Source organism: Peromyscus leucopus, chromosome 6 (genome assembly GCF_004664715.2).
Source record: "Peromyscus leucopus breed LL Stock chromosome 6, UCI_PerLeu_2.1, whole genome shotgun sequence".
NCBI classification, from domain to species: Eukaryota; Metazoa; Chordata; class Mammalia; order Rodentia; family Cricetidae; genus Peromyscus; species Peromyscus leucopus.
In genome coordinates this window covers 29332705-29359563 of record NC_051068.1, presented here as the reverse complement: position 1 = coordinate 29359563, position 26859 = coordinate 29332705, and positions in this window count along the sequence as shown.

The following is a 26859-nucleotide window of genomic DNA, read 5'->3' as shown; positions in this document are numbered from 1 at the left end:
ACAGAGCGAGTGCTTGCCCATCCAGGTCTCGGGTCTCCAGATGCCTCCCTTGGCCCCGCCTCGTAGGCGTGACAGTTGCCACAGTCTCAATGGGGGTTGGAACTTCCAGAACCAAGCTGGAATAGCTACCCACTACACCTTTCACCCCAGAGACAGTGCAGACCTGAGACGAGAGGAGCTATGTCCTAAACAGAAAACTCTGGAAGAGTCTCTTCAAATGATAAGTCTGCTGGAAGAGGCACAAAACAACGGTGGGGAATTGGAGTGTACCACAAGGAAGACTTGGCCTGGGTAGTTAGCCTGACCCTTGAGGAAATCCGCCCAGATGTCTCACTGAGGCCAGGGCATGTGGTGTGCTGATATATCTTTCTTCCAGTCCTGGGGCCTCAAGGCCAAGCACAATATGTGCTGAACAACAAATAGAGAAAGAGTAAGTGCCAGAAAGGATTACAGCCAGAGGAAAGACAGCCTTGCAAGATCTACACTCACAAAATCAGATTAAAAAAAAAGAGTTTTGAGGGTTAAGGGGCAGCTGTAGACCTCCCTAGCAGCTGACAAGTACAGAAAGGACTCTGTTTGGTTCATTCAGAAACAGTGAGACAAAACACATCCAGACACAAACAAATCAGTAAGAGCCAGGAACTATAGCTGGTGCTTGGTGGAGTTGCCTGTGGTTCTCTTGTGTTTGTCTGAGTTACTCTTTCTGAGTATTAGAATTTTCACCTGAACTTTTCTTTTTCTGTTCACTTAGTATAGAGTGCTTACCCATGGAGCCATCCTTAGTCCTCTCACTCAAGCATACCAAGCCTGAAATAAATATTCAGTGGGATTGAGGGTGCACTCAGCAGGTGGTTTGTAACCACCTTGTTAGAGAGGAATTCAGACACCTTGAGGACCAAGTCCATATGCTCAAATTGTGCATTCAAAGTGACTCTGTGTGACCTGGACTCTGTCACTGTTGTCAGAATGGTGAATCACATAAAGAACTCAGTGTCCTAGGTTTCTTCCAGTCTAATCTTTTCTGTGTCCTCATTTCTCTCTCTACGGTACTCTCAGAAGCACATGTTCTTGTAGAGACTGTTAGTGCTATGGCCTGCCAACACACATGAGGAAACCTGAGCAGGCCATTCAGTGTCTTGAATTGGACTGATTTTGTGGTCTTAGTCTCACAATGCTTGGGTTAAAGCTAAGAACTTGTACAGTCATGTCCAGCTTCTTTTGTATTTATGGTTTTTGCTGTGTGTGTGTGTGTGTGTGTGTGTGTGTGTGTGTTTGTATGTGTGGGGTATGTGTATGTGTGTTCATATGTATGTAGTGTGTGTGTATGCATGTGTGTGTGGGCATTTGCACATGTGTACAGATATCCATTCAAGTCAGAGGCTCTGGATCCCACCGAGATGGAGTTACAGGCAGTTCTGAGCTACTGGACGTGGGTGCTGGAACTGGATTTGAGCTCTCTGCAAGATCAATATAAGCTCTTAACTATGGAGTCATCTCTTCAGCCCCATACGCAGCTTCTAAGTGTTTGCTGAGGATTCAAACTCAGGTCCTTGTGCTTACACTGCAAGCTCTCTTCCTGAGCTGCATCCCCAGGCTGTTCAGGAAGCTTCTTCTCTTGCTTTGTTTTCATTTGTTTGATTTTTGCATTTTAAATGAAGACCTTTATTAGTAGTATTTGCTCAGAGAGTTATTTGTTTGAGTTATTATTGGAAAGTTGCTGTCAGAGAACAAAATATCAGAAGCAGATTCTCTGTAATGCTCTTTTGTCTAACAAGAATTCACTTTTACATGGCTCTTGAGTTTGTTGCTTGGAGAGAGAGACGGCATGCTCAATTATTCATGTTTTCTAATTAAACCCTACTGATTGTACCTAAGTGGAAACTTTATTTCAGAGAGAATGTGTTCTTAATATTTTTTTCCACTGCAACAATTCATCAAATGTGAAAGTAAACCTTTCTAGGGTCTGTAGTGAGCAATTCACTGGGTTCCAAACTTGCATATAGAAAGTATTTACCACGTTGCAAGCCCCTGTTATTTTATTTCATGGCTTGCATAGCGATGATGATATCTGATGGTTTCTCATGACATTTTAGTTAGTCTCTATTGAAAATACCAAGAAATGACAAAACCAGATGCTGTCGATATGCACTTAGTGAGCTGTGGTTGTGTGGTCAGTGAAATCTCAATCCTCCCAAGCCCATGCATGATAAATCAGACAATATAGCTACATACTTGGTTCTTATTTTTTTGGATGAAGCATTTGTATAAAAATATTGGGAAACTTTCTTTGATTTGATCAATATTTATTTTTGACTCAAAATAATCATTTAAAACACAAATAGCAAAATGGGTGTGTGACTTCTGAAAACATCATCCTCCCCATCCATCTAGAATCTCACTATGTAGCATTGGTTGACCTGGATCTTTCTGTATAGCCAGGCTGGCCTCAGAGTCCCATCCATCTGCCCATTCAAGCCTCCAGAGCGTTAGGATTAAAGGCATGCACCACTATGCCCAGTTCTTTTTATTTATATATTTATTTTTTGACAGAGACTTGTGTGCTGACCTGACTGATTTCAAGCTCTGTATCTCTGAGGGAGACCTTGAGTACTGCCTCTGCCTCCCATGTGCTAAAATTTCAGGCATGCCCTACCATAAGTGGTAAGATTTATTTTATCCCCATGTCTTTAATAATTTCATGCTTTTCCTAATAATTTCACTCCCATTTTTCCTTAAAATTTCTTAGATCTTAGTATGTTTTTTTAAAAAATCATGTGTTAATTGATTAAAGTATAATTTATAGATGCTTAACATACTTTCATGTATTTTGTTTGTGATCCACGGGAAGACTGCTCTAGCTAGTCGACACCTCAAAGATGGCAGGATAGGAACATGCTTTGAATGGTGCTCTTTCCTTACGTCATTAGTCAGATTACACAGAAATTAGCACTCTGTTCCTTCATAAGAAGACACCTCAGCTTCAACCTCTTTCCTACACTGATTTGTTGTTGATGGAGATCGTGTTTTCCTTATGTACCAATGTGCAGTCCACAGGGCTTAAAATATATTGTTAATGAAAAGACAGATTTTTGTCCTGAATTGAAATGTGAAGGTCTGTAGATCTGCAGAATCTGACAGCACCACAGCTTTCCTTCATGTTTAGATGTTTATGAGTAAACTCAATTTGATTCCTTGAATAAGAGAGGAAGTTGATTTGGAAATGAGATGAATTTCATCTTCTCTTGAAATTGAAACAGAAAAATTTAAATATTCTTGCATATGATTCTTTCTAGATATTTGGTGTTGAATTTTCAAGTGAATTATTAACAATTCATTTATTATATTATAAAAGATATTTTGTGGATATGAAAAAAAATAATTCCAGGCTTTAGATGGATGTTTCTCCAGAATCCTAAAACATTTTAGTATGGGTTTTAAAAGGTTTTAGTATTGCATACTACACTTTGAGAAAATAATTAAAAGAAGGTTATACATGAAAATTGCAGAATATTAGAATAAAAATACTGACAAATACAGCATTACAGATGCAGATTCAGTAGCACAAAAAAAGACTAGCTAGGTTTTCTGAAAGTATGTTATCACATGTTTTTTATGTCATGCACATTTGATGAAAGTCTTCAGATGAGTCCTGACCTAGAATGTAAGGCTACTGAAGAAGGAAGCCAACCCTAAAAGTTACATTAAAAAAGAATTTCCTCAATCAGACCATTTTGAAGATCTTTCTTAGAATTACTCATTCACTGAGGCTGGATTGTACTGTAGGTAATTTTGAAAAAATGAAGTCCTTCATTATACACACGCTATAATGCTGAAAGGAAATATAAAACATCCATCCATTTGAATTTTAATTTCTTGCACATTTCACATCTTTTCAAATAAAATTACTAAGTGACTACAAGGCTAAATGAGGGTGATTATTAACATCATTTTAAGAATTAAAAAACTATAATCTATTTTAATTTATTAGTATTTGTTTATATTTTTACAAATGAACACATTAATACAACAGTTTCTCTTGATCATATTGACCTTTTACATAGACTTTGTTAATATGTTTAATGTGCACTATATTGGTAAGTTGTCATGTGTATTTTGAGCTCACTGAGAAGCTGATTCTAGGAGCAGAATCTCCCCTCCCCACCATGACCATACACACCTTAATCCCTGCCTTTCTTTGTGCATGCTTGTCTCAGTGGGTTTTCTAAAGCCCTTGTTTGAGTAAGGACTGATCCTTAACTCTGTGACATGGAGGGAAGAGAACAAATGGCAAAACAGCTCAGGAGAAAAATGTTGTATGCATAATAAGAAGTAGCAGCCAGCCATATATAAGTTAACCATTGTTTAATCTCGTAATATAAAAGTACCTATCATAGGACAGAAGTTGGAAGTTCAGCCGTTGGAAGCTCATCAGTGGAGAAAAAATTCAGTCAGGAAGTCCAGCTGACTGCCTCATCTTCCAGTCAGTTTTGACAGAATGTTGTTGGTCTCTGATTTGATGACAGTACTTTTTATGCTGATATTTGTTCTTTTACTTAGAAGCTTCACCCAAAGGTTAATTTGACTCTGCCAAGGACTCTGTGAGGAACTTCAACTCACTGAATCATTGGGCTTCTCCAGTTTGTTTATACTTGATGATGTCTATCTGTCTGTCTGTCATCTATTTATCTATCTATCTATCTATCTATCTATCTATCTATCTATCTATCTATCATTATCATCTTTCTATACATTCATCTAATATATCTGCTACTTGTTTATTTGCTTACATATTTACGTTGGTTTGTCATATACTGAAAGTATGACTGTTGTTCATCATTCTCCAGATAGTGATGAATTGTCTGTGGATTTCTCTTCAAATATTTCCCATTACTTTTTATTTTTTACCACATCACAGTAAATAGTTTCCAAACATTTTCAAGATGCCATTGTTGGATAATGATTAGGTCAGAATTTTCACCTTTCTTGATCATTGAAGTACTGAAATAAATTCAGTTTCCATAGAAACAGCATGTAAACCACATAATAAAATCAATATATATTAATTTATATTTTGTTTAAAGCATATGAGTAGGAAAGAATAGTCATTGTTGCCTCTCATATATCAATGAAGAACACCAAGAGACTAGAAATAGTTGAAGTCACACAGATAGCCTTAGACATATGACGCCTTCTGCATCCAAGGTGATTATACTTAGCCAACTTCCAAACTTATTTCACTCTATATTTCTGGAATCTCTATGACTTCTGAGTGACATACATTTTCCTCTTTTCTATAAAGTGCTACAATCCTTAAATACCTAAACAATCTGCATCCTTGATGAATACAAACCTATGTACCCCTGTGTCTATGTTTATTGAAATCAATAACTCACAAATGAGGTTGGTTTGATATGGAGAATGCCAGTACACATCAATGTAGGTTTATCCTTTTCAACATTGGTCCTATAATTTTCTAAATTCTCTTGCCTGTTTTTTTTTTTTTTTTTTTCAGAACTTGGCATCATTAAATTTCTGGCATACTTCTCTTATGCCACCTTTCCATTGCACAATTATTCTTCAGGTTGCTATTCTTGGACTTTCAATTTATTAGATCTATTCTCCTTAGTTTATCTTGTTAGCTATAATGAGGACTCAAAATGCCAATTGCTATTGTTAACTCAGACCATTTTCTCTTCTAATATTTACATTCTAACTGCTTAGGCAGTCTAAAAATATTACATAGAAAAATAAAACTGAGCCGTGCAGGTTGGCATATATCTGTAATCTCCAGAGTAGAAAAAGTGAGTATCACAACAGGATCATTACATACTTGACACAGTTCTGGATTTCATATTGTGTTCCACACCACCCTAGCCTGTACAGTAAGTCTTAATTAAAAATTTTTCCCTAAAGAAACTCAATTAACCAACCAAAACCAAATACTGATCATGTCTCCTATAATTTTTATATTCAATGTTCTATTCAGTAGACAGACAATGATGCACTCCTTACCAAATTATACATCTTAGAGACTGCTTTGATGTCTTACCCTTCCATCACAACAATCATTCTTTTCAACAAGAACACACTTTATGCTTATCTGAAGGTTTTATTTAAGGTGATAAGATATTATTTTCAAATAATCAGAAAAAAAAATTCTGAAAATCCAGCTGTGAGAACAGCTTAAAAGTAGAAGTACTTGCATCGAGAAACCGACCTCATCTGGTAAACTGGGGAAGGCTTGTAAGAAGAAGGGAATTTGAGGCAAGCTCTGAAGCTGGAGTGTGGCTCTAACTGCTTGAAGAGCTGCTAGGGTCAGTTCCATGTGGAGAACTGCAGGTGTCTAGGGGTGAGGTCAGAGGAAAGATATCAAGTGAAGAAGATAAAAGACCAGAGGTGGTGGTTGGTAGGGTTCAATGGGGGTGAGATGGCAGATGAGATCATGGAGAATCAAGAAGCAGAGAACACCTTGAATGATAGAACTTTTAAAGTTTCTCTGAGAAACTGGAAATTATCTGTCGGTTTTAAGTGGATAAAATAGCGAATGCAAGTCTTTTACATTTTAATACTTGTTTGTTTTTATATCATATATGAATATTTGGCTGTATGTACATCCGTGTATGACATACATATCTGGTGTCCCATGAGACCAGAAGAGGGTATCAGATCTTCTGGAACTGGAGTTACAGATGCTTGTACACTGTCATGTGGGTGCTCAGAAGAAAAGCTGCATCCTCTGGAGGGCAGGAGATGTCCTTAACTCCTCAACCATCTCTCCACCCCAAAATACAGCCTTTAGAATTCTTATATCTAACAACAAATCTCACCTTTATTACCTCTTAACTTTCCCTTGAGTTTGTCTCTGTCTTTATCTGTTGTTGTTCATCTATTCTTGCTTGAATTACTGTGATATTGCCTTACTTTCCTACATCAGTTCTGCATCAGACGGTTAATCCCATCGTACCTTGGGAAGAGGACTAAACATCATCTTGTAACTTCTGAGAATTGTGTCCTAGGATTTTTTAAAATCTCCCTACTCCTGGAGGTGTTTTTCGAAGACTAGATTTTATGATTACTTCATGAAATCAGGATTACTTCTTAATCCTTCCCCTACTTGGTGCTTTTCCCTGAAAATTCTGCAGGAAAGAGGACAATCACTTTTGTTTCACCAGGTCTTTGCCAAGGTTAGTTGGCCATCATTTCCTCCTTTTTCTTCTTAAAAATTCCCAGCATCTGTCAACCCTAATGCTCATTGGAAAATGAAATCGTTCCCTAAAATATGAACTCTAATCTCCCCATATCACCCAAGACTAGATTTCAAGATTTTTTTCTGTCCTCCTTTTATGTCTCATCCCTTTGCACATACCATCCCAGAATCTGTCAGATTACAGCTCTGTTGACGGGTTACACCTCCCCATCTTACCCCACACTACTTTACAGTGCTTCTCTTGCTCAAAATGTTCCTCTTTGTTCAAAGTTTTTCTCTTCTGTTGTTTTATTTTATTTTTTGAAGTGTACACAATTGTGCGTGTGCGTGCGTGTGTGTGCGTGCGTGTGTGTGCGTGCGTGCGTACACTTGCACACTCAGGCACCATGGCTTCAGTGTGGAGTCTGTTCTCGCTTGCTACCATGTGATACCCAGGAATTGTACTCATCAGACTTGGCAGACATGGCATCAGGATTGGCAGTGTGCACCTATACCACCCGTACCAGTATGGCTACCCCAAACTAGTCTTCTATTTTACTCTCTGATTAGTTCCTACTTGAGACAAATGAGTTTCTTTCAAGCTTCATTGAGACTCCTTCCCTTGCCTTCCTGTCTGACTCAAATAGCAATTTTACCTTTCTTTGGAGTATACCTTTGCATAAAACACACTACACTTAATTGTCCACAATTTAAATTGTAAAACTGAGGAGTATGAAGAACCTCATTTAGGACTAGGGTGATTTTTCTTTACTTTGCATCTTCCTTTACCAGCATGGTGCTTGAGATAGAGTAAGTTGTAAAATGGATGCTTTCTTATATAATTAAATAAGTTCAAGGAAGCAAACAGACCTAACAGACTAGCAGATGAAGAAGTAAGGCAAGCCTCTATTTCTAGGAAGTTTGAAATTCAGTGGAGGAGGCAAAAAAATGACTAAAGCAAAGAGAAGATTAAGGAAAAACCCCTGAGGAACTCATGCAAGATAGATTATGAGTAGATAGATTGATGAAAAATTTCTCATGTAGGTACTGTTGTAGATGGGCTTTTAACAGCCTGCCATATTTCTTTAGGAGAAAGATGGCTATTCCACGTGTATTTGAGGAGTGCAAGACTATACCCACTCAGGAGACTGAATCTTTATCAGGTTTCAAGGTTTGCAGGTCTTTTTAACCACAGTCTCATCATGATGCATTTTCCTATGTACTGGACAGCTTTAAAGGACTTGAAAAGGAAACTACCATGAATGCTAGTGTCTTAAAATGATCCCACTGAAACTGTGAAGAGAGTGTGACTGTAGGTGAGCATGAAGGTGCAGACATTAATTAGGATACCTTTAATACCATTCTGGTTGACAGAAGTTTTCTTCAAAAAGTCAGATACTAAGTATTCTGGGTTTGAGGGTAATGTGATCTTTATGGCAACAGCTCAACTATGCTGTTGCAGAATGAGAACAGACACAGACCATGTGCAAATGAGCAAACCTGGGTGAATGTTTTTATGGGGCTTTTCTCGGGAAGACTAAACTTTGTATTAACCCTAGACAACAAGGATACCACATATCAAAGAAAGCATTCCACCCAAGCACTGCTTTATTTCAGTTAATTACAACATCATGAATGGTCAGAGGAAATTACACTATAGGCAGCTATACCAGTAATAGTCTCACTCAAGCAAGGACAATTCACAAAACCTGCAAAGTTTATGGGCAATTTGTGGGCAAGGGTCCTTTGGGCAATTTATGGGCAACTAAATCCAAGCCTAGTCCTACACTACCCTATTCAGTCTTGGCCTTCTTTGTACTATGAAGAAATGAATGGCCTCTAGTGGATCTTCCAAGGAAAATGGACTCCATGAGCCTTGCAATCTTTTTTGTTCTCCTTCTACAGGAGGAAGCTTATGTCTCTAGTCTTCAGAGGACAATCTGTGGGTTACTACAGCTGCTTTGATGCACCAAGGTGATATTCATATCCAACCCTAAGAAAACAGGTATAAAACAGCAAAGGGTATATTTATAAAATAGGCAATAAGGTTGATTATGTCTGCAGGCCATTGTTTCCTAGGTAAAACTTGATATATGTCTAAACCTGGTTGGACCTATAAAAATACAAATGGAGGGAGATACCTACAGAAAGGAACAGAGTAGACTTTATAGTATTGATTCATTATTGTATGTTGGTAACAAACTCAGAATAAGCAGTTAAAAATGATAACTAACAACAAGACCCAGTGACTAAGAGTCTGTGGGCCATGAACAGAAATAGCCTTAGTAGCAAAGAGGCTGTTTTGGTAGTTAAGATGATTAACTGTTTAATATGGAAGCCAGGCAACAGGAGAAGGCTGTGAGTGTAAGAGCAGTCCATTAAACTATGAATAACACTGAGATTTTAAAAGCTTCTCCTACTTGGCAATGAGTTCTAATAAATTTGTTCCAACTTTCCAATTTTTATATTATAAATAATGAAGAACAATGTGAGTTTTCATAATATTGAACCATGTTCAATATGGTTTTATGAGAATTCTACCCAGAATGCATTGCTCTCTCACCCATCCAGCTGGGTTAAAAAGCAAACTGCATTATAAAGAGTTATCTTGGAAAATAATAATCTATTTTGTGCCATAAGACTCAATATTTTTGCTTGATGAACATGACATTCTTTTTATTTAAACTTGCAAGATATTTGATTTTTGATTTTTTTGAAGTATGTCTGAAATAAGAATTCAAACTATTTCTCTCTATTTTATTCTTGGACAGGCAGATTTGACTACATATTTCAATTAGAAACATATTTTCAGATGGATAGGAAGAAAGAAGAGTGAGTCAGCAATGGATTGGGGCAGGCTTCTTTACCACGTCTGCTTCCTGAGAAAAACAGAGATGGAGACATGAATTATTCAAAGCCACACTGAAAGTAGTCAGCAACATTGAAATAGGGTTCAATACACCTGAAACTTGGCTGGGGAAATCATTTTAACTTTTGCCTCTTGAATACTTGTAAAACTCCCTTGTTAAAACAAGAGTCATAGAATGCCTTTCTTTAACATCCCACCTCATTAGAAGGGACTGCAAACATTGCTGCTGTTGTTTTCTGGGGCATGAGAAGCATACAACAGTTAAAAGCTGTGCTGCTTAGCTTTAACATCACACACCTGCAACCCAGCTACCATGAAGTTTTATAAGTCTTGCTCTGCTCATCTTCTGCAATACCAAGGTGTACCATTGTCGGCAGCTTTCCCCAAAGATCTGTTTTGGCTTCAGTGACAATGCACAGGTCCTACCCAACCTAAGTCATTGATGGGGGGTGGGGAGTGGGTGGGGGTGGGTGTTTTTTTTATCATGACTCACACTGAATGACTTCTTCAGAAAAACCTGTTATATTTAAACACTCTGATGAAATGTTTTCTTTGGGGAGTTTTCAAAGAAAAACTACAAAACAGTCATTTAAAGTACGCTTGAAAAATCTGACTTCCAGACATACATAATGACATTAAAAGCTTTTATTAAATGATCATGCATTCCCTTTTCTTTCTTTGGCTTATGGTGTGGAATAAGAACATTCAGAGCTGAGAGATGGCTTAGTGATTAAGAGTGTTGGTTCCTCTTGCAGAAGACTCAGCTTTAGCTCCTAGCAACTACACGTTGACACATAAATATAGGTAAATCTAGTTTTAGGGGTATCCAGTGCTCTTTTCTGGTCTCCAAGAGCACACACACACACACATGTATATTCAGATCTGTTTAAAGACAAACAAACACATTGAACAAACAAACAAACAAACAAATAAATAGGTGAAAAACTAATTTATCAAATTTTGAATGACAATAGGCCATCACTTATTCTATTTATCTTTAAATAGATCTGAATATCTGAAATACAGCATTAATTACACCAAAGAAATTTTCAAAATTGAAAACCACAGTGAAAGTCAGGTCTGTGTGTATTCCTGTGATGGTTAGTTTAAAATGTCAACTTGGTGCAATTTAGAATCCCCCGGGAAGGGAGTCCAGATAATGGTTGATCTAGAGCAGAGTGGTCCATGGGCTTGTCTCAAGGGGGGTTGTCTTGGCTTTCTTTTATTTATTTTTATTTTTTTATTAAGAATTTTTTATTCATTTTACATACCAATCACAAATCCCCACATTCCCTCCTTCTGCCCCTCTAGCCTCACCCCCCAACCCACACCCCCATCCCTCCAACAAGATGGCAAGGCCTCCCATGGGGAGTTAGCAGAGCCTGGTACAGTCAGTCGAGGTAGGTCCAAGCCCCTCCCCCTGCCTCAAGGCTGTTGAAGGTGTCCCATAATAGATAGTGGGCTCCACAAAGCCAGCTCATGCACCAGGGATGGATCCTGATCCTACTGCCAAGGGCCCCTTAAGCAGATCAAGCTACACAACTATCATGCTTATGCAGAGGGCTTAGTTCAGTCCCCTGGAGGTTCCCGTGGAGGCACACATGTACTCTCTCTCTCTCTCTCTCTCTCTCTCTCTCTCTCTCTCTCTCTCTCTAAGTAGCTACTTCAAGTTCCTAACTTGCTTCTCTGAGATGGTAAACAAGACTCTGGGATTGTGAGCAATTGTGAGCAATAGACATCTCACCCCACATTACTTTTTATCATGGTATTTTATCACAGCAACAGAGAAGAAATTAGGATGTTTGGGGAAGAGATGGCGATTGCTAAAGTTCAATCCATTTTGTCATAAAAATAATTATAACTGTTTTCCATTTTGCACTAAAATTTATTGACATATTTGAGTTATCTGAAAATGGACAGTTAAGATCTAAATTGAAAATGCCCAAGGATAGGCTGTGCTGATTAAGATTTTTCTAGCTATTAAATTAATTATATAAGCCCCAGCTTCTAAAACTGTGGGTTGCAATTCCCCATTGGGCTATTTAACTGACTGCAGGATTTAAGAGAATTTTAGTAATAATGAAAGGTTTCTGAATGCAGAGTCAACAAAAATTAAACAAAAACTTGAATGAGCCCAAGGTGCTCTCTGCAGCATTTGCCTGCACTCTGCCACGCGCTGCACTTTGGCCTCGGTCCTGAGCACTGGGTGGGAACTCATCGCCAACACGCCTACTCCCTGCTACACAACACCAATGGATGATGCTCACACACTGCAGCCCAGATTCAGGATTACTGTATGTCACCATCAGCATTCCTTCAACGCACACTCAGAGTCCTCTGAGTTTATAGACACGCGATGGTTTATTTGTGTCACTTTTATGGGTCATTTGGTCCCAGTAAGCACATTTATACAGGAATTTCAAAGACATGATTTTAACATACTATGGACTCAAAGGTGTTAACATACTTATTTATTGTTTTTTTATCTTCTGATATTGATTTTCCATATTTGAATTTGAAAGTAGAAAATGATAGGATCATTTATGATTAAATACTCACTTTGATATAGATATTTGGGGTGTTGTAGAAAGTTACAAAAATAAATTGTGTATGAGTAATTGTAGAATGGAGTTTTAATAGAGACATGTAAGGGACCTAGTTTCTACTTATGCATTTCATCTCTCTTATGACGCTCTTGTCACCTGACAAGAAAGCAAACAGGAAGGGCACATAAAGTTCCAGGAAAAGTTTCCAGAAACTTGGAAGCTGCTGAGACAACCAGAACTACCTTTCAAGGGGAACTGAAGGAGGCACAGAGGTTTTATAAGGTAGGACATTACTAGTGCTAACCTCCAGGTGAGAAGAGAAAGCAGAAAGAGGCAAAATACTGTAGGCATGGAATGGAGAAGCTAGAGGAACAGTTAAGAGTTCCCAATGTCTGGAGACAAAATACTGAGTTCAGGGCATCAAGAGAAACCAAGATTGTGAGTAGTAAGCTATTCCATACAGGGTAGACATAGATGAGTGAGCACTACCGTTAAGATATTCCCACTTTCTTAGAATTCACTGATTTTAAAGTAGTCAGGAAACAGGCTAGAAGACCAGCAGGGCATCTCACAAAGCAAGCACTCTCTCAACACCTAGGTAGAGGTATTACTTTGAGTAAATAGAAAAGACTATAAAACCTATTCCAGGGAACAGAGATCATTGGCTTCATAGGATGGAAAGTGTTGAATGTGGTAAGCTTGGTACCCAATGGTGGTGGTGATTAGTTGGAGATGGGAGGGATAAGAAATGAGAATATACAGGACTGTGAGATATGGTCAATGTACATTATATACTTGTATGAAATATCTTTATGCAACACTGTGCATACTTATTACACAGTGCAGGTTGAGCATACAATGTGGTGTTTGTTACAGATTAAAAAATTGTAGTAATGGGCTAAATTGGTTGATAAACAGAATAACATTTTTTGAGACTCCTGTACCTGTCACTCTTTGGTCATTCTTGGACATAGGTGACATTGTAGACAGGGTAGATGGTGTGGGAATTTTTCCTGCTAGTTCACCAACATACTTTCTCCAGTCATTTGCCTTAGATCTGTCATTCATGTCCCATTTATAACTTAGAATAGATTGCTGTTGGTTCCTTCATATTGACACAAAGGAGGTCATTTAAATCTAATAGGTTTATACATACCCAAGATTATATATGTGTACATATTCAATTCTTGCCTTGTAGACTACTTTATCTTTCTCCCAATGCTCATTACCACCCAAGGAGCCGTCTATTGAAAGGTATGTAGCTGTAATTGTCTGGTACAGATGACACAGCTTCATAGCCAAGCCCCAAGTGATTGCATTGTGTTTGTCTCAAGGGTCTTGCTATAAATACCGCATACATCTTCTCCCCACAGAGTTAGTCTCACTAACTCCAGAGTCTGGCAGATTCTGTGATTAAGTTAAGAATTGTTTGAACTGTAGCCAGGACATGCTGTAAAGCCCTTTCTTATTCCAAACCTTTCTTATGCCTAATAGCCTTTTGTGTCTCCTGGTGTGTGGGCCAAAGCAGTCTTTCTAAGGGAGGGAAATGTTGCCTTTGTAAACTTTAAATGTTCTCCTGGCATTGTGCTTGTGCCTATGAAATAGGGAGTAAAGCCTGGCAATTTCAACTAATGTTCCAATTACAAATTCTATTTGGCATTTATGCATTTGCTTATTTAGTTACTTATACAATTTATATACTTCAAAAGGATTTGACATAGAATAGAGATACTTGCTTCACAGACTTGAAAAACAGATGGCACAAAACACATCATACTTATGTACTCTGTGGCTACTCAATTGCTCTTAAATGTATATCTCATTTTGCATTTTATATATGAAAAATGATGGCTAGAAAAATAAGACATTTTAACTGCTTGAAATGGTAGAAGGATACAGCTAGCTGTGAAAATTAATGAGATGGCAAGAATACATTAAACAGAAATAACAATAGTGCAAAGAGATAGAAGTGAATGAGAGCACATTATGAGAGGTTTGGAAGTATATCTTGGATCTGTATAAAGCTTTTAGATTTAAAGGAATGTCCCCATAATAAGCAAGAGCACAACCTATTTGGTATGCATGACCATGGAAATAGAAAGATAATACATTTTGTTATATGACATCTCCTTCCCTTAATGAAAATATATCTTCTCATAGTTAATAATTATGAACATAAGATAAAGTTTAATAAACAACCTTGTGAATGAACCAGCAAGCAATGGAAGGCAGGTTGCAATGGGAGCCTCACTACAAACCCCTGGCCTAGGTTGAATCCTGTTTCCTAATTGCAGGCAATTCCCTGTTATACCCAAAATGGCAATAGTAAAAATGGCAAGGAGACCTCTGACTGTGGTGAGCATTGTGGTAAAATCTCCTGAAAGACTGTGTGTGGAAACCTAGGTTCATAGATGTATTTTAGCCAGTCAATGTGGAAGAAATTCATGACCTCTCCTGCTTTTCTGAGGCTTGGACAACTTTATTTTATGATTTTGCCACCTCCCTTACTGAGGAGGAGGCACTTTCTTCTTAAGAAAGAAAAGTTCTGGTGGGGATTTCAACTGCCCAAACCAACTAGGTGGTGGGAAAAAGAGATACAAGTGAGTTGTTATTCAAGGAAAAGTTGTCAGACCTAAAGCTGAATGCCTCTTTAGAATACTGGCAAACTTGTTCCATAAATTGATCAGAATATTGGCTACTAAAATTTACACCCTGGATTCCTGAAATAATGCAGGGGGGTCATTTATTATGTTATAATAGGATTATTTTCTTATCTTCCTGTTATAGTAGCAAATATCTGAATAGTCTGCCTCAAAAGAGAAAAGCACTATTTTGACTCATGGCTTCAGATACCTCAGTTCACTGCCGGATGTATGGGTTGCTTTGGGGAGTAGTGGGCAACACTTCCTGCCAGGGAGCCTGTGGTGGAGCAACACTCTTCCAGTGATGGTTGCTGGGAGGTGAAAGTGAGCGGAAGGAGATGGGCAGTCCTGATATCTCCATCAAGGGCATGCACCCCATGATCTCACCATGTAAAGTTTTTACTAACTCCTAATAGTACCTAGCTGGAAACTAGGCCTTTAAGACATGAGCTTTATGAAGCACTGCAGGCCAGAATTATCCTACTCGACTTCACGGGGCAGTACAGGAATGTTTCAAGTTCAAAGAGTGATTTGGAGGCAAGTTCCGGCTTGACCTACTCACTCACAGGCTGGAGAGGCCTATAACATGCTTCAAGTGTAATATATGATTACTAAACAACCTTACTTTCTGCTTAATTTTGTGTAAAATATTTAAGGATCATAACTAATCATTGTAATGTGGCACTGATATTTACATAGAATCTCTTAATTGAGTTCTGTTGGTTGGTACAGAAACAAAGGACTTCAAAAGCCATGTTATTGTGTCTCATGTTGCATAGACACAGAATGCTGCAGAAGTTTTATGGAGGTATGGAGATGTTTATTGTTCAGTTAATGGTATGATAAGAAATCAGATAGTGGTAGCAGAGGGTAAAATTTGAGTGACTGCCTGTGGGGAGCCGAAGAAGCCTTGAGTGGATGTGAACAAATAAGTGAATTTCTGAGCAGATGAGATTGTTGACATGAGGATGGGTCATGCTCAGAACTGACAAAACCTTTCTCTGGTCCACTTGTGAATATTGACAGTGTGTGCAACTGAAATTGTTAATGAATGATTAACAAGTATATGCAAAAAGCTAGCAACTGCAGCTTCCTCCTCCTAGCTGCTTATGCCCTGTGACTGTTTACCTACAGATACCTCCTTCAAAGACTAGTTAAGCCCCTTCCCTCTGTGCCACACTTAATAAATGTGCTGAGGATTCCTTTGTTTTATATTAGGCATGCTTTATCAGAAGAGCCCACTCAACAGGATGCCAGCATTTCTGCTCCTGTGTGCGTGTGTATGCCTGTGCGTGTGCGTGTGCGTGTGCGTGTGTGTGTGTGTGTGTGTGTGTGTGTGTGTGCGCGTGCGCGCGTGTGTGATCTTTATTCACCCCTTTGCCTCCCCAGTCAGGGATCCAGGACCAAGCTGTATGAGGTGTGGTAACTCATGTCTGAATGTTAGACAAGGGACAGGACTAGCGAATCCTAGAGCAGGAGTCCAGGAAATTGGTAACAGAGTGATGCTCTGAGATAATGGATATGGTCAAGAGCATGTCCAAAGGTTTTTAAAAAGGTGGAAGTCAATAGTCTGTATCTATCACTAAAATGAATTTTGTTCACAAAGTCTGAAGAGTGGATTCCTCACTTTAAAATCAAAGGCAAGTTCAACAGAGAGTAAGAGAGAAATAAGGAAAAGAAGTGAGGAGGAGGAGAAGTTGGTAGAAAAAAAGGAATGGCAAAAAGGAAGAGAGTTAACAGGAAGTAAATGAAAACATAACAAAATAAAAAATAAATTGATCATGCCAATAGTTAAAGGGAGTACTGTGTGTTAAGGGAATTGAAGATGTGCAGACAAAGGACATATGTGAAATGCTAATGATGATCTAGAACCCCACTGCTGTTGGTACCCATGCAGCAGCTAGAACAGGTTTCTGTATCTTTGTTTCCTTGACTGTAACATCTATATTAGCTGTCTTTATTTTGATACTAAGGCCAAATACAGGTATTGTAATGAAATTATGACTTAGGTTCAAGATGAAAATTTTCCATACTTTTAAAATACTCTGTGCATCCTGTTTTATTGCTTGATGTCTAACACATGCTTCGATTGTTCGTTAGGACATATGTAAACTTTCTATACTAATAATTTAATTATTGATTATATTATCAATAATTGGTATATTGGGGCTGAGAGGGTGGCTCATTTGGTAAAGTGTTTGTTATTACAACAATGGCCACATGAGTTCAGTTTACAAGCACCCATGTAAAAGCGAGGGGGTAGCATGTTTGTACAATCACTTCAGTAGGTGGGACAGACAGGCGAATCCACTGGAGATTATTGGTCACTCAATGTAGCTTAATCAAAGAGCACCAAATCCAGAGAGATGCTTTGACAAAAGGTGGAGAGTGACTCATCATCAACCTGTGGCCTCCACACGTACATGTCTACATGTCCATGAACAAGTACATATAATACACACATACAAGTAATTTAAATTTAAATAAATAAATAAATACAATATATTTAAAATTTCAAATTTAATGTGAGAGATGGGAACTATTTATATCAGCTGAATAAAAATGTGGAAAATAATGAGCTAAAAACCCCTAGGAATATATATGACGGTCATTATCATCCTCCCTTTTCAAACACGGAAATGGAAAGATCCTATGAACAGGATATTATTTTCAAACATCGTTCCAAATTCATCTCAATTATGTGATGCAGAAACCTGAAGAATATGTTTTGAATAGAGTGATGTTTCAGTTCATTTGAAAGTATTTTCTTCTTAGTAATGGAAAAACCTGGTTGTTAGGGTGGAGAGAGGTGAGTAGCAACGCTGCTCAAATAGACAGAACACTTAGAGCCTGACTCCGCACTGTGGGTGAAACACTCGTCTCTTCCGCTGCCTCTATTTCCATTCAGAAACCAGGACCCCATTCTTTACTGAGCCAGAGCACTCTTATACACCTAAATGTAGATTCAACTGAGAGTGCTTTTCACTGTTTGTCTATCAAGGCAAATGTGTTTCTTTAAATTACTTAGCTGATTAGCTCCCTTTCACCTTTCTGAATAATACCCCATTTTTAAGGGGCACATACCAGTACTTTCACTGTGGGATCGGAAGGAGTCTATGTCTTGAAGCAGTTGAGTCTTAAGCAAGAGTTGTAAAATTTATAAAAATAAAACTCTGCCTGCCAGACAGTTTGCCGTTGAAGACTGCTTCTCGCCACAGGTCTTGGCATGTGAAGTCATGTTTCCACATTCCCGGGAATCTAACGATAATTCCACATGGTCCCTTTTTTCTCTGGAGGCTCTTAGCATTTGGATCAGGTTGCAGTTTTTGTCTGAGTTCAAGTTTACTTTCAGAAATATTTCCCCACCTCAATGTTCATTTGTATTGCTTGTACTGCGGTATTTATAACAAACTCAGAAGTCTTTGGGGAAAATGGTATCTCTTTATATGATTCGTCTACTAATTTTGAAAATCACTAATCTGAAATTCTGTAAGTGAAGCTGAAGGCAGGAGAATTGCAGACACAAAGTAAGGAAACCAAAGAGGGGCATTAGACCTAAATTAAATATGACTTGAATTTGCAAAATAATTGTCTGATTTTAACCTTTCAGCTTTGTAAGAACCTTTTTATATTTGAAAATCCTTGGAAGTATTTGACCAATGACCAATGACATTTTGTTTATAATAAAGATTGAATTATTTCTGTAATATGCAAAATAAGAGCACCCATATAAATATCTAAACTTTATTTAAATTTCATTTATATGTGTAAGGATGAATGATTTGGCCTGACAATCTGCCCATATTGATAAACCACTAAAGGACTGAAATACAAAATCAGCCCATTCTAGTACACTCAGTTTATCGTTAATAGTCAGTGATTATATCTAATTGAAGTTTATATATAATCCAGGTAGGTTAAGTAGTAATCTATTTTTAATAAGTGTTATTTTGATGAAGATAATGACAAAACAATAAAAGAGTAACTAAATTAACATTGTTTATAATTTAGAAAACCTAAATTTGGATAAAATTAATGATAGTAATTAGAGTTTCCTTAAACAGTCTATAATAGCCTGTAAGATAAACTTGCACATAGCGTAACTGATCATCCCATTTATTTTTGGAAGTGGCTTGTTACACTTTCAGTGTGAATGCCTCCCAGAAGCCCATGTTTTGACCACTTGTTTCCCAGTTGTTGATGCTATTTTGGGACAATGTGGAGCCTCAAGAGGGTGGGGCCTCAATCCTAGAAGTATGTCTCTGGTAGTTGCCTCAGCTTCCTGTTCTGTTACCATATTCTACTGGCTAGCTTTATGTCAACTTGACACAAGCTAGAGTCACCAGAGAAGAGAGAGCTTCACATGCTTCCTTAGGATCTGGCTGTGAGGCATTTTCTTAATTAGTGATAAATGGGGGAGGACCCACCCTACTGTGGGTGGTGCCATTCCTGGGCTGGTGGTCCTGGGTTCTAAAAGAAAGCAGGCTGAGAAAGCCAGGAGGAGCAAGCCACCAAGCAGTGCTCTTCCATGGCCTTTGCATCAGCTCCTACCTCCAGGTCCCCGCCCTGTGTGTGTGAGTGAGTTCGTGGCCTCATTGCTTTTGCTGGTGATATGTTACATGGAAATATGAGTGGAATAAACCCTTTCTTCTCCTACTTACCTCTCTAAAACATGTTTTTCCATAGATGCATATAGACAAATAGCAATAGCCAGCTGTAATGAATAGTGAGGTAAACTCACTCCTATTGCTATACTTGGGAGGAGCATAGATGCATATTCCCAGAACAATTCCACGACTCTGAAGAAATCGAGGTCACATGACTCTTGTGTTGGTCTTGGAGTTTTCTCACAAGCACTCAGAATTCTCCTCAATGCCTCCATTCTTGGGCCATTTTCCAGCACTCCCAAAGTTCCGCTGGTCATGGTGTTTCATCACAGCAATAGTAACCCTAACTAACACACAGATGAACAACCCTGCATGACGTACTCACACTACCATGAACTCTTCAATGCCTCCTGGCCATGATGGACTGGATCACTCAGAAATCACCAATCAAAGCAAATCTCCCATCCATGAAATTGTTTTTGCAGATATTTTGATCACAATGGTGCAGAAGTGACTAAAAGTGCTTTGACTATGAATAATATAATTAATACTATTTTCTATGCCAGTCCTTGGATATTGAAGTAAACAGCAGATGATCTATCAAAAAGGGAGGATATTGTCTGCCTACTCCCAAAATATCTTATCCTAAGCCAAAGCTGTAACAAAAGCACATGGAACTAAGCAATGGCAGAAGTAGACTCCTTTTAATCTAAGATTTAATTTTATGCAGAATCTATATTGTACTAGAGGAAATTATTTATGTACCACTTTATTTTTCTTCCAATACATATAAATTTTTTAGCCAGCCTTTGACTATCAAATAAATATACAGAATGTTAATTTGCTAAAGTTGGTTAAATAATATTATCTGAATATTTGCAATACAAATAAAAACAAATTACATTTTAACATATTTGTCAAATATATAGTTGATGAGCTTTCATAAGCCAAATTTTTATTATTCTTGTTTCTTTGCATGCAACTGTAGACCTCAGCTGACTTTCTACCTGCATCCTGTGTTGTTTTCAACATGGTAAATGCACTAAAATGAAGTATTTATACAGAGTGCACTTCAATTTCTTATATTAAGACAGAAAATGATGAAATGACAAAATGATGTCAGAAGCATGTGGCTTTCCAAGGAGAATTTCTGGTTAGCCTGGCTATCTGGGGTTGAACCTGCCTAGCTGGTATTCTGATGGCTCCTTAGAGGTGGCCGAACCTAATCAAATAAACCAAGTTAGTACTTTTTTTTTTACATACTGTAAAAATCTCTCTGCTGGTTTAAAGAAAGTCAAAGGGCTACAAGGGCTGTACATGAGCATTAAAAACCAAATAGCTGAACGCAGTGAAACTCAATTGACTATTTTCTCTGTAGGAAATTTTAAAGAGTCTTTCTTTGCCATTCATAGTCATAAAGTCTATTTTATAATGGAAGCTTTCCAAAATCCATTTTTGCTATGATGAAACCATAGCTTCGAGGGTTCAGTTGCACACCGCTGGAGCTACTAGATGAAGAAAGCTATCAAATGGCATGAAATTCCAAACTAACTGGGAACCAAGTTACCTCTACTAGGAATTTCCCCAACTGCTCTGCTGGGATATTTCCATTTAACATAGAGAAGGTAGAAATACTACTTGTTTGCTGAATTTTGTGACCTCTGTTTTTTTTTTTTTTTTTTTTTTTTGAGATCAATTATCTAACTCGAAGTAGATGACCTATCCCACACCTGTCTCCAAGGAGAACATCATATGAAGATTTATCTGCATTTCAAACCACACTCTTTTGTACTAAAAATCCTTTAAAATTCATCAACCTCTTTTTTTCATCACTCGTCACATACCCTATGACAATGTCTCTGGATTATGTCCAAAGAAATGAGAAAATCAAACATGTAAAGGAAATCTTCACAGGAATTTCTGAGATTATTGTACAGATGGGGATGTCCTAGGGTGAGGGCTCAGGGTTTATATTATTATTGAAGAGTAAAGGATAGGGAAACAGTTTGAAACTATGTACTTATTTTAAAAATGAGAAACTTAGGGAAAATTGTCCAGGTTGTCCCCCATATGCAACATTATTCATGTGTGAAAGACAGACTATAAAGGAGTGTTCACTTCTATGCTGTGGATATTGCTCTATATAAATAAAACACTGATGGCCAGTAACCAGACAGGAAATATAGGCGGGACAAGGAGAGGGGAGAATTGAGGAAACAGGAAGAAGGAGGGAGAGACACTGCAGCCACCGCCAGGATAAGCAGCATGTAAAGATGCCGGTAAGCCACCAGCCATGTGGCAAGGTATAGATTTATAGAAATGGGTTAATTTAAGATATAAGAACAGTTAGCAAGAAGCCTGCCACGACCATATAGTTTATAAGTAATATAAGCGTGAGAAGCCCTCCAGCAACACTTCTATTCCCACTTCAGACTGAAAATGCAAAATGGACTTGTTCCGCGGAAGGATGATGGGCTTACATACCCAGAAGAACTATGGTTGATTTGAAGTCCCACTAACTTCTTCTGGAATAATTTGTCAGGTGTGATATTGTAGACGAATTTCTAAACAGTCTTATTGAATAAGAAACACAGAGCCAAATACAAAGTTAAAAGCCCAAGAGATCAGAGCACTAGCAAAGAGCCAAGTCCACCTTATCTTACCACTTGCTACCATAGCTTCCCCTGAGAGAGACTTTCTCCCTGTGAGACTTGTTTTTTCATTGCTTTCCTGTTCTGCCTTCTCATTGGCTCTAAGCCCAGCCACATGACTTCCTTGTCACTGACTGTCAGTACAGACCTCCTGGTCTCTATGGTTGGTACTGGATTAAAGACTTGGTTCACTATGCTTGGCTGTGTCCTTGACCACACAGAGACTCTGCCTGCCATGTGACCGGATTAAGGGCATGTGCCACCACCTCTGGACTTCTGCTTAATAGCTCGCTTTTACCTTTGATCTCCAGGCAACTTTATTTAGTAACATACAAATAAAATCACATTTCAGCACAAATAAAATATCACCATATTTTCAAATGGACACATGATCTGAACCACACTGTAGTATATATTTCATTCAAGACCTTTATATATTTGTCTAAAATTTTTAGAATTTCTACATATTTTCATTTGTTGCCTATGTTTATGGAAAAGTCATTTGAATTTGACTTTTATACAAATAATAATCTATACATAGTTTGAATGAAGAAAATAGAAAATAAATTTTCTTAAGCCCTTTCATTTAGAAGTAGGCTTACTATTTAGAATAATAATTTCATAAAGGTTCATATGCTAAGACTTGACATTTGAGTTGCAGAATACATCACTTTTATTATAAAAATTCTAAGGGCAAAGAAATGAATAACTATAGATTAGTAAGTGTATTTTTAAACAATATTAAGTTGTTTACATGGTGTTGATGTGTAGCTAGAGTTTGCCTGCCTGGCCCACAGTCAAGACAAATCTCTGTCAACCACCAGTCCCACAGCCGCTCAGACCCAACCAAGACTTATATTGCTTATGGCAGGCTTCTTGCTAACTGTTCTTATATCTTAAATTAATCCATTTCTATAAATCTATACCTTGCCACATGGCTTGTGGCTTACCGGCATCTTCATATTCTGCTTGTCATGGTGGCAGCTGGCAGTGTCTCCCTCAGCCTTCTGCTTCCCAGAATTCTCTTCTCTGCTTGTCCTGCCTATACTTCCTGCCTGGCCACTGGCCAATCACTGTTTTATTTATACAGAACGATATCCACAGCATTGATGAAGCAGAACTATTTACAATTTTTAAAGAGTAGCTGACCTTCCCAGGAAATCTTATAGTCAGCTGCTTTTAAAAGAATTTATATGAAAGTATACTTTCCACTGAGTTTATTCTTCTGTTTTTGACAAAAATTCAAAACTAGTTTGATAATGTGTGTCATAAAAGCAGCATCTTTGTTTAATCATAGAAAGTTAGACTTGAAACCCACTCTAGAATTTGTGTAGTTAACTTCATTCAGATGGGGAAATCAAATTCCAAAGGAGTTACTGACAGTGATGGAACTGTGTTGATATATTAAGATAGATTATTGAATCTACTTTTAGAAGGAACTACTTGTTTTAAATATTTTACATTGGACTGGATTTTTGTATGTAGTATACAAATTTTGTATTGGACTCACCAAAATAGGATAAATAATGAAATTTTTTTTCAGAATTTGTCAATTGTTAATGGACTGGTCATTGTTAATGTGATTCTTGACTGTATATATTGTATATACTTATTGTACTTATGTAGTTTTTCTTATATTAGTTATAGCTTTTTTATTTTAGATAAAAAGGGGAAATGTGGTTGATATATTATGTACCCTAATAAACTTATCTGGGGGTCAGAGAACAGAACAGCCACTAGATAGACATAAAGGCCAGAAAATGATGGCACACACATCTTTAATCCTGTCACTTGGGAGGCAGAGATCCATCTGGATCTCTGAGAGTTCAAGGCCATACTGAGAACAAAGCCAGGCATGGTGGTACACACCTTTAATCCCAGCACTTGAGATCTCATCTCTTTGCTTAGGAAAGACACACACCTTTAATCCCAAGAAGTGATGGCAGGAAGCAGAAAGATATATAAGGTATGAGGACCAGGAACTAGAGGCTTTATAGCAGCAGTTCAACTGAGACTCTCAGGGGTGAGGACTCAGAAGCTTTCAGTCTGAGGATTTGTGAAAACAGGATCAACTGAGGAGTTGGCAAGGTGAGGTTGGCTGTGGCTTGTTCTGCTTCTCTGGTCTTTCAGCATTCACCCCAATATCTGGCTCTGGATATTTTTATTAATAAGAATGTTTAGCAATTCGTGTTACATGGTACCTTTTTCAATCACTCATTATGAGAGTGTCATAATAAGAAATGCAAATACCCGAGGTCAATATACTGTGGGTTCAGAACCAACTTGATCTGGTTACATCCATTGCCCACCCTTTATCATCTAGATGGTATCTAGTAAATCAGTTAGGCCCTCTCATCTTTATTTTCTTCATTTTAGAACCATGAGTTAAAAATGCTTTGAATGACATGAGACAATGTTCTTAAGATATGTTTCTGATGTGGAATATAGCTTAAACAATAGAATTATCACCAGCATTATTAAGGGTATAGATCTATGCTAAAAGGAAAGTACAGAGAGATGGTGGCTGCCATCATTTGTACCACAAGCTGTTATATTTGTGTTGGTATATGTCGGTGGGGGACTGTTTGCGGCCCATTGTCTGTGGAAGTTACAAAACTTATGGGAAGTGATATATTGCTGGATCTGAGTCCTCTGAGAATTAGACCTTTCTGGTTCTGGCTTCTTTAACTTTATTTTTCCATACGAGAAGCCATTGGTTCATGTTCTTGCCACCAGGGAACCTGTCTGCCATGGTTTTCTCATGGTCATGGGCTGAAAGATCTCTGAAACTCTGCTGAAATCCAGTTCTCCTGCCTTATGGTACTTTCATCACATGTTATGTCACAGTTGTGAGACTAGTAAATACACATCTGTGTATTTAGATCCAGGTGACTATAAGTTTCTTGTGCATGCCCAGGCTCTTCAGAATGAAAGAAAGCACCGTTTTCAATGTTACAGGAACCATAGGGTAAATCAGGGTATCCCAGCCAAAGGGAACATGTGATGTTCTTGATATAATGCAGTGAGACTACCACGGGACATGTGCAGCAGGGTACCTGGAAAGGGTTGTTAGTACAACTGACAAATGCTTCAGCAATAGAAACCTTGAAAAAAAATATGTTCCAGTGGAGAAGAAAGCTCCTGAAAATGAGATAATTCAGGCATCTGAAAGATACAAGTGAACAAAACTTCCGAAGTCAGTGGCATTGGCTGATTACTGTCACGTTGTTTTGATAGCTTGCAGAGGGATAATGAAAAGCTAAGGACCAGCAATTAAGGGCTGAAGGTAAGAGTCAGAGTGCCTTTTTGTTAGTATGAAGAGGCTTTTATTTCTTGTTGTGGAAGAGTAGACAGAGCTGAGAAGTAAGCTGAAGTTGCAGAGTTCCAGGGACGTTTAAATGCTTCATCTCAGAGGATCTACAATGCTAACTTTCAGATATGACCTTGAACTTGGGACCCAGAAATAAGATGGGTTATGCATATTTCAACCTAAGGATCTTGTCTCTGCATTCATATCTCAGACCCTAAGTCTCTCAGAGCTCAGTCTTTCATTGTAGGAGCACATTTGTCACTTATAATAGGGCACCGAGGAAGTTTCTTCTCAGGACAACAGCTTCAGTGGCTCTCTAAGGAGCTATTAGCAACTGTATTCCAAGATGCCAGGTCAGCTGTCAGATGACATAGAGGAAGGCTACCCAACAGGTGACAGAAAATACACATGAGTCACAATAGATAAGCTGCCTGAGAGTAGAACTCCACTAAGGAAGTCAAGCAGAAGAAAGAAGTAAAGGAAAATTTCTGCTTTGAGGTACTTTCTAAAGACACAAGATTCAATATCTCAGACGAGACACTGGAAGGGGAGTAAATTCACTAATGGGATCTTTTAGGAAGTTAATCAAAGTGATAGCCAGTGTTGCATGGAATGAAAATTAGTAAATTGATGAAAGAATAAGAACGTGGGAGGTAGACACACTATAATTGGTATGTCAAGTAAGAACAACAGCAGGGCTGGGAGACCAGCTAAGTTGGGAAAGCACTTGCCTTGCAATCTTGAGGACTCAAGTTTGAATTCCAGTATCTATATAAAATCCAAGTGCTGAAGCAACAGTCACAGATCCCTGGGCCTCACTGCTCAGTCAGCCTGGCTTACTTGGTGGGTCCTAGGTCACTTGGAGTTCCTGCCTCAAATAACAAACAAACACCATCACCACCATGAATACTATCACCACCATTAACACTATTGTGGAACCAAAATAAGACCAAAATGCTTTCACCCCAAAACTAAAGGCCTAAGACTGCTCCTTTTAGCTACAGGCCATAAGTTACTGGAATAGGCCAGAAGTTACTGAAACCAGTCA